At 39.0% G+C, this 17,376-nt stretch overlaps 1 protein-coding gene across 2 annotated transcripts in view; it reads right to left on the reverse strand.

Moving 5' to 3' along the window:
• Positions 1-17,376, reverse strand: part of LOC130096027 (exostosin-1) — a 410,859-nt gene that overhangs the window by 96,978 nt on the left and 296,505 nt on the right. The gene's annotated exons all lie outside the window — the stretch shown is intronic.

Below are 17,376 nucleotides of genomic sequence, written 5' to 3' on the forward strand. Positions count from 1 at the left end.
GCACTGTGTCGATTGATGCTAAGGGGAACGCCTCAGGCGGGACAGGTGTCTGAAATTACTATCAAATCACGACAATCCTATTTACCGGCGACAGCCCATGAATCATTAACATGCGACCTGGAAGTATATAAGGGTGCCTTGCAAACATGATAATCATCTTTTCATCTTCAGGGACTGTTCTGTCTGTAAGCGCTTGAAAATCAGGTAATTATGAAATGCACTGAGAAGGCTGAGTGCTTTCAGAAGTGTGCAGGCCCGTGCTCAAGATATTTGATGCCAGGTGACACACACGCAACTGTGCGTTTTCTGTCTGGGAAGGAAGAGGGAACTGCCTGTGCAAATTGTGAGCGTTTTTCTTTGAGAAAGCTCCGCTCTCGTCTGGACCTCGCGGCTCAGGTCCGGCTCGTGCTAAAAAAAAAAAAAGCAGAGCGGCGACTTGCGTTCATGGGGTTCCCAGATGGAGCTCGCCGATCTCATTGAGAGGGGTCTGCAGCTGACTAGGGTGAGCTGGAGGTGGATGATGAAAGTTTTTCTATAAAAAAAGAAAAAAAAAGAACTTAGTCCGGCAGCGAGTGCTCTTCCGGACGAACAGGAGATGGCTGATGAGGGTGGTGATAATCGGATAGATCCTGAATCTTCTCAACCACCCTGCCCCGTGTATACTGAGCGTGGTTGGTGTTATGGAACGCGCCGCGGGCAGGATGCGGCTGCCATGGCTGCGCATTGGGGGAGAAATCGCTCATGATAAGAGCGGTTTCTCCCCAGTCATAAACCACCAGCTTAGGTGAGCCTTCCACTTCTTCCCTCATATTCTGCCTGTATCCACCGACATCAGCAGGCTAGTCTTGCTGATGTTGAGGGCATAGGAGAGTGGACATCGACACTGAGAGCTTCAACCCTGCCAGTTTGAATGGCAGAGGATACACGTCAGCAGCTCAGGCCGGTGCTGCCCTGCACTCCATGGCGGTGTTGCAGGTATGCCAGGCCGATCTGCTAAGGGATCTCGACCAGGGGGTGGGTCCCCTGAGGCGGTTACTGAGCCACAGATCTAGCACACCACACCACAGATCTAGCTCTCCGGGCCACCAAACAGACTGCTGCCCCGATCGGTCAGTCGATGCCGGCGATAGTGGCCATGGAGAGACATCTGTGGTTGAACCTGGCCGACAATGGGGAGAAAGAAAAAGGCTTTCTCCTCGATTCTCCTCGATTAGCTCAATACCCTTTGAGCTTTGGAGGCGGTGGTTGGAAAGTTCAGAGAGGCGAAGGTGCGCTCAGCTGCATTTAGGACCACGTAGAACGCTGAGATCCCTACTCACGCCCAGACAGACGGGAGGGCCTGGCCCATCACGGTCCGAGGACCATAGACAGGGCCAGAGAGCCAGTGTCGCCTCTCGTGCTCCTCCTCCGTGGAGGAGTAGGTCGCAGAAAAGGCGCGAAGGATCTGAGGGAGGTGATCCAGCACAAACGCATACAGCGTCGGTGATGGATCACCTCCTCTGAGGGCGTGATTATATCTTAGCCTTCTCCTCTCTTCCCCGACTCCCCAGGCAATTCTAACATCAGGCCTGAGGCTGGGCCCATGGTGAGAACAAAATTCTGATGGCCCACCTCGGCTTGGTGAGTAAGAGTGCCTCTTTCAGGCATGTAAAGGTGGTAGACCCTATGTTCATAAAGAACTGTCTGGTGAGTCTTCACTTCGCACGCAGCAGGTGAGCTGAGTTGATCTTCTTTAAGAGTAAATATGTGTGCAACTAACACTAAAATGTATCTCTCTACAGACCTCGTTCCCTGTATAGTGTTATGGGGTCATGCCAATGTCATGAGGTAAGGTAAATTTTTTTTGGAACATTAGGGCCCTGAAGTTCCCCTGTTAGGTGGCTAGAACGATAGAGACAAGCACTAGTTGTATGAGCTTCTTTTTTGAGTATGTGATGGCTTCCCCTTTTGTCATATGTAAGGTAAAGCTCATTCTAGCTGTAAAACTATGTTTATAGCTTAGGCTTCCTCTCATGGTGAGAGCATTTGAGGCTGCCACTCATTCATATGAAATATGTTATCAGCGGAGAGAAAAAAAGTTTTTTGGTTTTGGAGAATAGACTGACACTGGAGCTTCAGATAGATCTCATGTCTGGCCCGTCTGACATCTTTTGGTCCTGAGTACATCGCCACCGTTGAGCTCTGTTTGGGTTTTCAGTAGGCTGAGCGGTTCTGCAGCCCCATGTATGAAAAAATAAATAAATAAAATTTTCTCGTAAGGCTGTGGCTCCTCCGATGCTTACAGGCTGGCCCTCACCAGGGCTGCCTCTGTGGCTGGCTTAGGCTATGCTAGGGATAGTGGAGGCGTTCTGCTAAAGCATTTCTGCCTCTGGCCCTTCACTTTGTGAATGTAAGTTTTTAGCATCCCTATATGACAGCCTCCTCTCATAGGCCAAGGCCCGTCCCTTTTCTGCATTCTGGGGCGAGAAGAGTAATGCAGCTTGGTGCAGAGGCATGATTTATAAAGACCCTGGGTTAGGCCTCAATAAGGCCTCCCCGGTACAATGGGTCTTTCTTGAGCAGGGTTAGGCCGTCTTTCGCCTCACGAAGAGACTGGGTTTTGTCTGCCCGACGCCGCCATGCAGAACTAGCATATGGATTTGGGCCACCAGAATAGGGTCCACTCACCTCGCTGAGCTACTGCTCGAGCGTCGGGTTGTAGGTGGTTGACTTACAAGCAAGCCCCACTCCCCTAGGCTGGGGATAAAATTACAGGGTAGGTCCGAGTACTTCACTTTCAGTTCTGTATTATCCTACCTCGCACCATTATGGCTTGGGTCGAGCGGAAAGTTCTAACCTTCACTTCTTTTTGGTTTTCGAAGTACGCTCCCGTGAAGCTGTGATTGCCATGAGCTAACGCCCATGCATACAAATGGTAGGCCCCTCATTTTGGGGCCTCCGTTGAGGCAGAGTGGTGTATGTTGTACTTCCCTTGCTTAAAGGGTGCTGAATTTTTTGCTGAGTACACTGCCATGGGCAATGTGATTAGGTACCAGGATGCTGTAGAACAGCTTGTGTAAACAGCTTATCTGCCAACAAATGCTGCGCCGTTAAGTAGTAGGCCTCAGCAGGCCTCCTTGAATGGGCAGCCCCCAAGAGGGCCTGGTAGACCAGCTTACCTCAGGTGGTTGGCCTTAGTAGTTCGGGCAGTAGACTCACTGAAATAAGCTACCAGGCAGTCCATGTGATCCCCTCATTGAGGGTCACTATGAGTACTCGGCCTCCTGAGTCTGGTCAGCCAGTCGTAGGCCTCTCGTTAGGCCTCCCAGTTAGGTCAGTCCTTTGGCTATTTCAGGCCTTTTCAGGCCTCCTCAGTGCTTTGAAACACAAGTGCTGGGTAGATATGCTAACTCCCCTCGCTGGCAAGGGTTGTAAGCGCTATGCTGAGTCATGCTCTCCTGGATACCCTGTCTCTGAGATCCAGGCAGAGTGGTTAACTGTCAGCTTCGCTGTCCCTCGGGTTGGATGCCTTATCTAAAGGCAAGTATCCAGTGGCTCTGTCTTCGGACAGACAGAAATTTGGCCAGGCTGAAATGTCCAATGTAAGTGACACCAGCTCAGGCCTTCCTGGTGGCATTTTGGCTGGGGCTCCTTCGGGTTCCCTAGCCACATTCCCTAGAAGGGACCCCTTCTAAATTTGAAGCTGTGGTCATAGGCCCTTGAGCAGGCCCAGGTAGGGCTTTCATTAAACAATTTTTATTGAGGTTTTCCTGTGGAACGTATAGCTTGGGCTATGACCATAGGGAATGCTGTCAATGACAGCCCAGTGTGACCTGAGGGTGAGTGGTTCTGACATTTCATTTGAATTTGCTGGTTTTGACAGTTGTCACTGCCAATGGCTATGCACTCCCTTTAGCATGGTGGTGTTGGTATATCGTTCCCCTCAGCATCAATCGACGCAGTGCGAGTTCACTTTTGAAAGGGTACGTCTAGGTTATGACTGCGTCTTTTCGCCATGCCTCGGGGGCCTGCCTACCAAACAGTCCCTTCAGACAAAAAGGTGATTATCATGTTTGCAAGGAGCCCTTATATACTTCCAGGTCGCACGTTACGATTCATGGGCTGTCGCTGGTCAATAGGGTTGCCGTGATTTGATAGCAATTTCAGACATGCATGTATATATACTAACACATTCCCAAATGCACAACTCACAGTTGGTGGCAAAAGTATAGGTGGAGCTAATGGTAAGATCAATCCCTAAAACACCAATCAGCAAGCATGGACATGTCCATAGATATTAAATAAATATATAATAGATACATAATAAACAATAAATTAATAGGCCAGTTTCTCAACCAGGGGCTGGGGCCAACTATGGGCCTCAAGATAATAAAAGAGAAGACAAAGCAAAGCTTAAATTAAGCTAAAACAACTAAAAATCCATTTTTAAAATATTGATTCACCTCATCAACAACAGTTTTTTTTTTTCTTTGAAGTGTGATTTTTTTTTTTTGCTGTATTTTTCTAAAAGTGATTTCTAGACCTGGAAAAGTTATATGAATCAATGCTATCTTATATCTCTTATAATTTATAGAGTTATAATATGTTTTATGTTTTTTTCAGGTAGAAATTGTGTAAAAATATTCTTAAATAATGAACAACTGTGAAAGTCATGGGGCCTTTGCATAATGTTGTGGACAAGGAGGAGATATGTATATATCACGTGATTATATCAAGACACACGCATGGCACAGTATACTCGAAAGAACAATCTTTAATTACTTTAATATACAGGAGAATAAACAAGGATGCTATACATTAATATTGAGGAGATCGAACTATGAACAGAAAAGGCCTAAATACACAGGAAGGGTAATCAACTGAAGAGAAACATGTGTGTGGAACCAATTAACAACCATGGAAACTGACTAGGAAACAGGCAGGCAAAACTGGTACACTGTGGGACTACAGCCAGATATCATCTGTGCTTATATTCAACATCCCTCTTGCTCATGTGATATTACTTAATTAGCCTGACTGTATGGTTATCATGGTTGCCGAGCAACATAGCAATTTGGTAATTTTGGTAATACCTGATACGTGGTCACGGGTGTATAGCGACTATTTACTGTGATGCAGCTCATGCAATCAGATCTTAGAGTCTGGTCTGTTTTATTGTATTTGTTCTGGCATATTATATTAGGACGACACAATAAACACAGTGGGAGAGAACAATCAAGATCCAGCTGAAGGTGGAAGGATAGCAGTGAGAGATCCTGTTATTTTCGCTCTCCTTCTGTTCTAGCAGTCAGCCTTAATCTGGCTAGAGCTCACTCTCCTCTATTTAATTCTCTTATAATTACTGCCTCACTCTCTTTCTCTCCTTTTCTTTCCTCTATTATCTCCATCCTGCATCACCCATCCAGCCAATAAGTGGAAAATATGTTGTTCGTCTTCTGAACTTAATTTTCTCTTTCTGGTCATTCAAAGCAGGTTTATTATTGTCAACTTAAACTAAAACTGCAACCAAAAAATAAATAAAAATGTATTTCAGTTAGTTGTCAAAGCAACATTTCTCTTTAAAGGTATTATGTAAGTTACATGGTATAAGTTAATAGTGTAAGGCCCAAATATACATGGTGTACGTTTAAGTCGAATCCCTAAAATAACTAAAACTAAATGATCTAAAACTAAAAACTGAAATTTAATTAAAAAAAATTAAAAAAAAGATTTCTGATCAGAACAATTCTCCACAGCTTTTAAGATTAAGATTCTAGACATCTGAGATTGCTTGCCCTGCGAGCTTGTGCTGAGACTGTTGCTCATTAAAGCAGTGAAGTTGTAAGAATCACTTTGGGATTTGTTTTCTCAAAGATCAAACCTCCTGACCTCCTGTTGTGTCTTGTAAGGGTCTCCAACAACAAAATTGACTTTGGATAAAAACAAAACTTTTCACTGGACAGCAAATGCTACAATAACATTCACAACCCACTCAAAAAAGAGGGTTATCATCAAATAATTAAACATTTCAGTCAAATGAATTACATGACAGAATAACTAACTAACTACTGTAATAAATGTATTGCTCATTGTTAATTAATGATAGTTGATGCATTTGATTAACTGGACCTTTTGTAAAGTGTTACCCATTTGGTAAGCCACAATTTTCATCACAAAGTGACATCACCAACTACTGGCTTGTGATGAAAAATACAGCATTTTTGGTTGTCTTCGCAGATCGTTTTGAGCATTTCTTGAGCACTAAATATGAAATAAAAACCAAGTAAAAAAAGAAAATTGCTTTTATTCACAATAGAGTTTTGTTCAGTTGATGGTTTGGATTGTCTCCTGTTGTGCTCTATAATTAAAATGAAAAGCTTGACACAAATAGTAAATGCGTTCCACACACTTTGTGTGCAGAGAATAACCTTTGTTTGGCTAAATGATCATGCAGTGCAGAAATACATAGAAGTCTAATGTTCAGAACAGTGAACAAACGGCTTCTTTTTACATTTAAAGCTATTTTAATACAGTAAGTCAATGTATTAATTAGAGGTGTGCTAATTTAAAGGTGACTATATGGTTAATGTTTCATATGGGAATACAAATATAGAATATAAATACAGTATATTATCTATCCGTCCGTCCCTCCATCCTCCATCCATCCATCCATCCATCCATCCATCTATCTATCTATCTATCTATCTATCTATCTATCTATCTATCTATCTATCTATCTATCTATCTATCTATCTATCTATCTATCTATCTATCTATCTATCTATCTATCTATCCATCCATCCATCCATCCATCCATCCATCCATCCATCCATCCATCCATCCATCCATCCATCCATCCATCCATCCATCCATCCATCCATCCATCCATCCATCCATCCATCCATCCATCCATCCATCCATCCATCCATCCATCCATCCATCCATCCATCCATCCATCCATCCATCCATCTATCTATCTATCTATCTATCTATCTATCTATCTATCTATCTATCTATCTATCTATCTCAGATGTTTCTTCTTGTTAAGTCAGTGAACACAAAATGCACAGTAACTCATTTTGACTTATATGTTGTCTGTGTGTTCTGTTCTGATCAGGCACAGCAGTGGCACCCGTGGCCTTGAGAGGCACTTCTCGATTAGGGTGGAAGAACGTGATATATATTCAGGTTCAACACTAAGACACCATGACAAATGCAGCTGCACGTGAATGCTTACATAATATACAGCTTTATAAGATTGATAAACTAGTCATGGATTCTTCCAGTGTGATTTCCCCATACTATGCTGCATATTGAAAAAAAAATGCCTGAGATGAATGTAAAACAAACAAACATCGGTAACACATTATTTGACAGTGTCATTGTTATACATGTTACATGTAGTTACTGTAGTAATAACTATAAATTATGCATAATTACATGCAATTAACCCTTAACCAAACACCCATCCTAACCTTAACCCTATAGACATGTAGTTAATTATTATTACTCAGTAATTAAATGTATAATTGCACTGTAACACTGACACCTTAAAATAAAGTGTAACCAACAAAACATAACATAATATGCAGATTAATTCATCAAGTATATGCATGGTGATAAATCTGTACATTTAACAAATAACAACAGATAACTAACACTATTAATAATAACAACAACACATTCATTGGCTAGACTTTTCAGTTTTTATGTGCATTATACACTGTCTTTTAAAGTTATTAGATAATTCTCTTCCACTGACTGCACCCTATACTCCTAGAAAAACAAAAATGATACATTTATAAATAATCCAATATGAGCGGTGCACATTTAGCTCTCTGGTAGCTCAATAACACGTAGCATCGGGAGCGATTTACAACTATAACATGAACCGACGGAGGCCTGTAAATCTATTTCTTTTTCCCCAGCCGAGAGCATCTTGGGAAGAGAGTGGGAATAAGACAGAATGCGAATGAATATGCAGGTCTATTTCTCATTCTCTGCTCAAAGCGTAGCATAAAGGGCACATGAAGGAAAGTAAAGGCCTGTGACAAATGCGGTGACTGCAAGGGTGGTGCTATGCATTTTTTATTAGCTGTTAATCCATTCCTTGTGTAACACAATATAAATCAAATTACCAGCCTACCATGCTGTCAGTGACTACAGTAATTAGATGGAAAAGTGGTTCGTAGAGGTGCCGCATTCTTTTAAAGTGGAAAAAAAAGCAAAGAGTTACATTGTATTTACGGCTATGCTTTCTGCACCTCACTGGCAGGTGAATGCCACTTATTCAATGACCAGAGAAGAGGTTGGACAATACTGGTGGTAGCAATTACTAGGAAAAGAAAACAGATTATTTAGCTAGTCAGGCCTATCCGCCATTCGCAACATGGTAATGGTGATTCCCACATTGTCCATGGGGAAAACGTGAACAAAATTGGTGAACAGATTCGTACACTGATTGTTTCTTCAATTACTGGCACTTTTATGTCGCAAGGGTTTATAATTATTACAACAGATTTTTCTTCGTGTTATATAAGATCACATTTTTACCACAGCTTTAACATAAATCTATTAGACGTTAGATTGAATAGGTTTACCCTTGTCCCAAACCTAGACATCAAAATATCACTACAGTTTAAAAAAATTCTAAACAAAGAGTGACATTTATTTAATTGGGTGAAAATGAAATAATATTACATCACACTGTAAAAAATAAACCGTCATTTTTACGGTAAAAAACTGGCAACTGTAGTTGCCAGAACTTTACCGTCAAAAATACGGTAGCAACATTATTGGTTTTACAGACTTAACTTAAATTTTACAGTAATAAACCGTATTTTATTATCTGATATAATGATAATTTACCGTCCTATTGAAGTATTAATATCTGTTTTATACCATTGTAATACACTGACAACCAGCAATCTCAGCAGTGATGAGAGTCACATGATCAATAAAAGCTCATCACAAGCAGCTCTTCCACAAGAGAATTAATACTATTATAGAAGCTGTACAGTGTAATTCACACTAACACTAAACACCATCATGGTAACATGTTGACATTTTAAAAATGCAGTAAACAGTAATTTAACAACATTAAATATAACATGACACCCTAATGTACATAACTGATTAGAAAAAGAAAACTATGAAGAAAGTTATTTTAACAAAAACACATCAAATGTGAAGTGTCATGCAGGGAATTGTGGGAATGTCAATTTACGTTTTTTCACTGTAAATTATACAATGAGTTGCTCTTTTTCACTTTCAAAAACTGTAAATTTAACGGTATTTTACAGTAAAATTACATTAAATGTACCATTAGATCTATCACAGTTATTTACCGTATATAGTACGGAAACTTTCTGTTCACCAATTAACAGTTTTTCACTGTAGCATTTTTACATTTTACCGTTAAAATCACGATATTTTTTTACAGTGCAGTTACACAAATTACCACAATGTTGCATCACTTGTGAGCAAAAATGTTTAATCGTGTGTCATTATTAATAAAGCTGTCATTTTGTTAAATGATTCAAATGATCCATATTATTTAATCATTGTATGTATCGATTTAGAGTGGCCTTTTGTTGTGGGTAGCCTAAGGCACACCTGTGCAATAATCATGCTGTCTAATCAGCATCTTGATTTGCCACACCTGTGAGGTGGGTGGATTATCTCGGCAAAGGAGAAGTGCTCAGTAACACAGATTTAGACAGATTTGTGAACAATATTTGAGAGAAATAGGCCTTTTGTGTACATAGAAAAAGTCTTAGATCTTTGAGTTCAGCTCATGAAAAATGGGGGCAAAAACAAAAGTGTTGCGTTTATAATTTTGTTTAGTGTAAATATTCTAAAAAGTTTTATCTAAAACAGATGAACATGAATCTGGCAACATCTTATTACGTGTTCTTATTGTGACGCTAAAAGGTTAAGGATTTATTGCATTTGAAAATAACATACCGCCTACACTAAAGCCTAGCCTAAATCTAAGCAATTGTGTAAACGGGAGATAAAACCATATTTGGTGAAGCAACTTTTTTACTTTTATTTTGACTTTTATTTTGACTGTTTTACAGAACTTGTGCCCAAGCGCTCCTCGCCAGTGCATTGCTGTATCAGGTGAGCTACCAAGCAAGTTTACTATGTTAGAAAAGCCATATATATGGAGCTGGTTATGTGATGCAAAGCTCAAAAGCTCAAATCATGCACTATGGTAAAAGTGTTTTCCCGCTGCAGTGGCTGGTTATTACAAGACCAAAACATTTACATGAAAGTGATAGCTTTATCGCATCCCGCATGGTTAGAACCAGGTGTTAGTCAGGTGTTAGACCATTTTGCAGTGGAAAGGAGAGCATAAATGGATCAATGTAAGTTGGGATCAGATTGCTAATAGGTTCACATCATGTCCTTTCATACTCTAACTCACAGCGTACCTCTCTAATGTAATGCTTTTATTGTTAATAAGGCAGCGGTTGGTACATCCCTGCAGAGAATGATTTTAGCAGAAAAAGGACAGCGATAATCACGCTATCATTTAAAACACTGCACTTATCTGGCATGCCTAAAACTTTTTATCATCCACTTTGTATTAATCTTAAATAATTCAGAAATTAAAGTGACATATTTTGTGAGTGCAAAATACAGTTCAGTCTACTGGCATATTTATTCAAGCTATATTTATACGTTTTTGGAAGATATTTCACTGTACAATGTTTTATTTATTTTGCAGATGTATAGAGCAGATGAGATCTTGTAACAATTGTGCAATTAAAATTAATCGCATTTGATTTAGACCACTTCATTTGTGATTCTAAATTCGATACATATCCAAATCTCCTTTATTTCTTTTTTGTTGACTGTATTATCCACTGTAATGGAAATGTATTTTACAGTATATCTGTACATATGGTGGAAAGTCTCACAACTTTTCTCGTATATCAAGTCTTTCAACTGATTCATACAAGTCAAGTGCACATATTTGTACAATGCAAAGGATAAGAATGAGAATGAGAATTATTTAATTGAGCAGCACAACAAATGGTATGAGTAAGATTCAGAAGAGAAGGGCTGCACAATTAATGGAAATAAAATTTAAATCATGATATGGCTTAGTTCAATTATTAAATCTCAAATGAATGCAATTTATTCTGAAGTGCAGTGGGGTTCAGAGTAAAGCGGGGCACTGTGTTCATTTATGTGCGTGCAGCTGTGTCTCAGAACGGCTCGTTCACATGTGTTTGAGTCGCTTATAATGTGTATTTCACTTTATTTTCACATTTGCATAATTTTTTGCAGCACTTTAACGAGTTATGAGAAGTGTTTCTAAACCTGCTAAAACACAGAGACTCAACCCTTGTGCATCCTATATGGACATTTTTGTCTTTTTCAGTTTTGTTTTTTTGATGATCACTTTGCATGTGTTAATGCTAACTGCATACAATTTGGCACAGGTGTGTATTTTTATTGGAATTTTACTATTTCATAGCCATTTCCTTTAAAAAAATCTATTTTGCACTAAGTACACCACATAGTTCCTCTCGGCGCCTTTTGGAAAAATAATGTCCCCATTGAAACCCATTGCACTTTTTAATCCAAGGGCCATTTAACCATAAAATGATGCTATCTTTGTTAAGAGGCTTTCATTCTGTTGGCAAGGCTTCAAAATTTAAATTTTTAAACATTTTTACCAGATGGTGCCATTTTTTCAGGTTTGGCCTATGAAGCAAATACTCGCTTTATTCCTGTGTTTTCTGCTTCGGCATATTATAGAGCCAATTGGGTAAATTATGCAATGATAATTGTGTGGGTGTGTTGGTATGGATGTCAGAGTGGTATGTGTGTTATATATATATATAAAAAAAAAGTGTGTCTGTGCATGTGTGTGTTTGTAATATTGAGAGAGAAAATCTAAACTGGAAATCACAAATCCAATCACTGTGTCCATCCAGCCCGTTCTCATCCTTTGGCGTCATACATGTGACGCTTTGGACATTTCGTTGAAATCTTACGCACATGGCATCGTTTAGCGTGAATATAAGACGCAGAACCCAAGGCGTCATAACCGTACCCTACCCCAGACCTAAACATACCCATAACAGTGCGTGTTATATTGACACTAAAGGATGCCATGTGCGTAAGATTTAGACGAAATGTCATATGGCGTCACCTATATGACGCCAAAGCATGAGAATGCATTGGTGCACCAGTGGAGTTTTGCTGGCATCCAATGGGGAAAATCTGAGCCAAACAAAACCTTACCGAAAGCTCATTTTTTGAGATATCAACCTCAAATTTGGAACACAACTTATTTAGATTTATGCCTTTGATTTTCTAGCCGTTTTAGAGTTCAACTTGTTTCATAAAATATATATTTTATATAAAATAATGTTCATAAATAGTTTTCATAAACTTAAACCTATATAACTTTTTTTGGATGTACTTATTAATATATATATATATTTTTTTACTTCAGCAATAATCTGCCAAGGGTCTTCTTTAAAATCAGACCAAACTTAAATCTGTTCTCCCAAGCTTCACATTTCTATGACAGTTTTTTGACACTATGTACCTATGTGTAACTTTTTTTAAATTGATATCTCCCATCAGTTTTACACCTAATCAAAAGCATTTTTAAATTTTTGAAAGTGAATAATTTAAGATATAAATATTAGTATTGTAACTTGTTGTGTAAAATAAAGTAATAATAATTTAATAATAATTTATAATATGTTCAAATTGATTGCGTTTATAAAAAAAACACCAGTGTGAATATAATGTGTACTGAAACTCTATCACAACTAAAAAGATGTTTGAGTCCACTTTAAAGTCCTGCAATGTAATTTTTTTAAAGAGTTGATAAGAGTATTTTTAATACTTTTTTTAGCAGTGTGAACTCCCTTAAAAAGCAACTATTGGCATCAGAGCGTGGTCTCTTTGTTCTTTTTACCTGGATGTCTCAGTAGCAATACAATTTTGTCCGAAGCCTTGGATAATACAGGAATAAAGCTCTTTGTTAGCTTCTCATTCATCTCAAAGGCAGTTACTTAGCTACTGCGTGACGCCCTGGAAGCACAAAACCGGGCGCTGCCAACAGCAGGGGCTAATAGGGCCATGCTAACCATCCAAACCTTGACCCCTTAGGTCTAGACAGGCTTGTCCGAGAAGAAAGAGCCTCTAAATGTTACAATGAGGAGCACTATACCTTTATTCCTGGAGGAGCTTTTTGTCGGGAGATGCATTGAACCTACAATATAGCGAAGTTCAAAACAGGGTCTCTCTGCCTCTCTCTCAGTATAGGCTTATTAATAATTAATGTTCAAGCTCACCTGCGATTATTTATGCTGGCACTGAGTTAAATCTCACTCAGGGAGAAACACATTGATTACCATTGGAAAGGTATCTTGCAATGTATAATGTTGCTCGGATACAAAGAGTGAAATAAAAGAGGAAGTGAAAGCTCCTGTCATGGTGCATAAAGAGCGCTCTGGGGAAAATATCAACATTAGCCACATTTCCCCCTAGTGCAGACATCTCATACTTTACCAAATGATTTATTATTCCCTGTATGGTGTTTGTAGTGACATAAAGCAGGGCTGGATTATTACAGTACCTTGATATTCAGGGCCATATTCTGTCCTTGGTAAACCGAATGATAATAAAATAACAGAAAAGAACGCATTACTAGACATTTGCTCTAGTTTAAAATGGATGAGTTCTTCAGAATGAACGAATTAATGAATAAATAAAAGTTCAACAACAATTCCATTCCATTTTAATTAAATGGTCATATAATGGATAACCATAATTAAGTTCTTCTGAAATACAATGGTTTGATTTCGAATGTTGCGAACTAGACTCGTTGGAAAAACATGCTTTTGCCTACATTTTTGCAAAACTTCAAGGTTTTCTACTGATCAAGGGTACGTTTACACGACAATTATGTACTAAAAACTCAAAGTTTTTTCCTTTGTGTTTTTTTTATGTTCACAACATTGTCAAAACGGTCCCTGTTCATACGAATCCATGAAAACGAATAAAACCCTGTACTATTCATGTCAGGCCAGTAGATGGCGATATCACTTTGTAAAGAAACACTATAGACTGAACATGTAATATGCATGTGCATGACATCAGCATTTTTGTAGTTTACACGGAGTACTGTTTACACTTTGAAATCCATTTTCATAGGTTTGCATTTCGAGGCCCCCAAAACACTGTTGTCGTGTAAATGAACAGGCAAAAATGCATAACAAGTTTTATATTTTTAGTTGAAAATTGTGCCGTGTAAACTGTTCAGAATATAGTAGTTCTGGACTGGTGCAAGAAACCAGGACTAGCTTTATAAGTTTATAAGTTCATGTGCGCGATCAGTAGTTATATTAGTTACCAATGATCGCGCGCGCGAACTCGACAATCGACTACTGTGGACTTCGAACGAAAACAGGAAGTAAATACAGGTATGTGAGCTGGCTGAATTAACATCATTTTTATTAATATCTTTCACATCTACTGCAGTCAGATTGACCGTGGTCACTCTTAATAACACCACTCACATGGCTGTGCACTTGTAATGACAAATCAAGGATGTTAAGAGGCTAAAAGCAGGTTTAGAACTTCCCCCATTGAAGTCAACAGGATGCGAATTTTAAAAAGAGGATAACACGGTGTAGGCAACACCGATTTTTGTCGTTTTTGTCTGTACTGACAGCACTCCAAATGTACAAAAAATGAGCTCAATGTTAAAATTGACCGGAGTTCTCCTTTAAATGATGAAATGTAAGTTATGCAAGTCCTTCAAAAAAATATAACGTTACACTCTCTAAAAATAAAACCGAATCCAACGTTCAGAACTTTCTGTCTGAGAATCATCTCTTTTGACATCATCCAATTACACTCAGGCAAAAATCAGGTGATCACTAGAACATGACTAATTATGAGTTCACTTGGAACTCGTGTACAACTCTGACAGCTTTAGCTAATTCCTTCATTCTGGTAAGGCCGTACCACCATGTAGCCAGCATAATCCATTCAGACAGTTTACAAGAGGTTTGACACGCTGAAACAGCTTTTCCCGTTTAAGGGTGTGTTATCTGAAACGTCTAATTGAGCAGCTGTCAGGGTACGCGGACTCACACCAAACCTTCTCCAACATAAACCCCACTGCTGTCTAGTTCATTACTATCCTTCACTGCTGTTAGCTTCAGGAAGCGCAAAACGCTTTCTCTAAAGGTTTTTCAGCCAAAGACAAAGGCAGAAAATACAACGGAAAAAAATTGTTGCTGTTGTTGTTGAGCTTTGAACTGTATAGATACTGTGCTGACAGTCTTTCCAAAGTTGCAAAAGTGAAGAATCCTGAACTGTCAAAAAAGACTTTCACGTCTCAGTAAATTCACTCGTTGAGCCATTGTTCATTTTTGAAATTTCTTTGTTACATTTTATAGTTCTATAGTCATAGTCTCATATTTTCAACAAAAAAAAGTGAGTCAAAATGTTATCATTGTAGTCCATAGACTTATTAACAAACAAGTGAAAATATTTCTTGTAAAAACCTGAGCAAACTTTCCGTGTTGTGAACCATTTCTCTCTTCTGCAGAACAAACATTGGAGCCAATTGACTTCCACAGAAAAAAAAAAAACCAAGAAAGAATGAAATTGAAACTAGTTTGGAACGGCATATGGGTGAATAAATAATATATCAATATATATGCTGCCACTTGGTAATATTATAAGAAAACATGGAATTTGTTTCCACTGTTATGCCGGTGATACTCAGCTATATATTTCATCACGACCAGACGAAATCTCTAAATTGTCCAAGTTGACAGAGTGTGTTTAAAATATTGGATGACAAGTAATTTTGTGCTATTACATTTAGATACGACTGAGGTATTAATTATTGGACCAAAAACCTGTACACAGAACTCCATTAAATCAGATCAAATGCACATGATTATCTTTGCTTAATGTTATGAACAGCAGCTATGCTAATTATTTTCTGGTTTATATAGGAAGCCCATCCCGAGGTAACTAAACTAGAGAGTACGTCAGCTCCTGTCCTCTTACGGAGACTTCACCCCAACACCTGTGAAGAGACGACTCGAGAAACTCCAACTCCTGTGAGGACTTACATTATCGACACCAACTCTGAATCAACATGCACCAATGCTAAGGTTTTATACATTGCAATCATTGTTTACAACTCGTAATAATTACTTCAATGAGCTCATTGTGCCTTACATTTTAATACATTGTTAGCTAACTGCGTGATTTGTATATACATTTCTGAAATACATTACTTGGACACCGTCACCTCTAATAACAGATCACATCTACGTCTAGTCTAGTTGCCGCCAGGTGAAAGTATGGGACTTGTGTAGTGTTTGTGGTTTAAAACATACAACTGAAGTTTTTTTTTTACTTCCTATCAACTATAACTTAAATCATTTTTTTTTTTTACAATTTTTGCCACAGTGATAACGATTTTCATGGATATCAACTTACAAATAACATAGCAAAAAATCACACACTCAAGTTTTAAGCTTGGATGGTGTGTAAAGAAAGGTTTAACTTCCTTTTCTTGCTAAAATATAATGGCTTTTTGCTGTCACATATTCGGTTCAGTCAGATTGACGTTTTTACTGTGGTCCTTGAGACCGCAAATAAGAAACTTTAGCTTTTCATTTCGACACAGAAAGAGAAATGAAGTAATGGCATCTTTAGGAGTCAGAACTTGATGTTATCACACGTTAAGCCGACTGTGGCTTCAGTCCTCGACTGCATGAGATAAAAATCACTGTAGCTGAAAACTCAGATAAAGCTTGATGTCTAATAAAAAATATACAGACAGTGCGAAGCTAAACATCATTTTATCATACATATAGGCACATTTATCCTGGTTCTGAAATGGCACTTTATTAATAACCCTCGGGTGGGATTGTGACAAGCCCATCCTGAAATTTGCCATATCTAATATAGAATCTATCTGTTCCTGAACAGTATCTGTGTGGAGTGCTGGTATCTGGCTCTAAGCATGACATTGTGATGCTAAACAGTGGTGTAGGCCGCTCCACGTCTTTGATCAAACACTGCATCCGGGCCGTGGTGCTGTGGAACTCATTACAGAACGGTCTGAGCCGGATCCCGTTCACTCACCATCGCAGATATGCATCAGCGCTTTGCTCGATCTCATCTGCTCAAACACTGCCTGCTTATCAGCTAAAGCTAGCCTAGCTTATAGTGTGCTCTAACACCAATTTATTCCAGCACACCAAATACAATTCCCTCTCTGTCCTCTCAGTTCTTTTTAAACAAACCACGGCCAGAAGATATACAGAAGCCTGACCCATATTACAGACTAGGACACACAAACACTTTAAAAAAAAGTCTGTAAAA

This window comes from Rhinichthys klamathensis, unplaced genomic scaffold, assembly GCF_029890125.1.
Source record: "Rhinichthys klamathensis goyatoka isolate OS25496 unplaced genomic scaffold, OSU_Roscu_1.1 h1tg000196l_1, whole genome shotgun sequence".
In the NCBI taxonomy this organism is placed as follows: domain Eukaryota; kingdom Metazoa; phylum Chordata; class Actinopteri; order Cypriniformes; family Leuciscidae; genus Rhinichthys; species Rhinichthys klamathensis.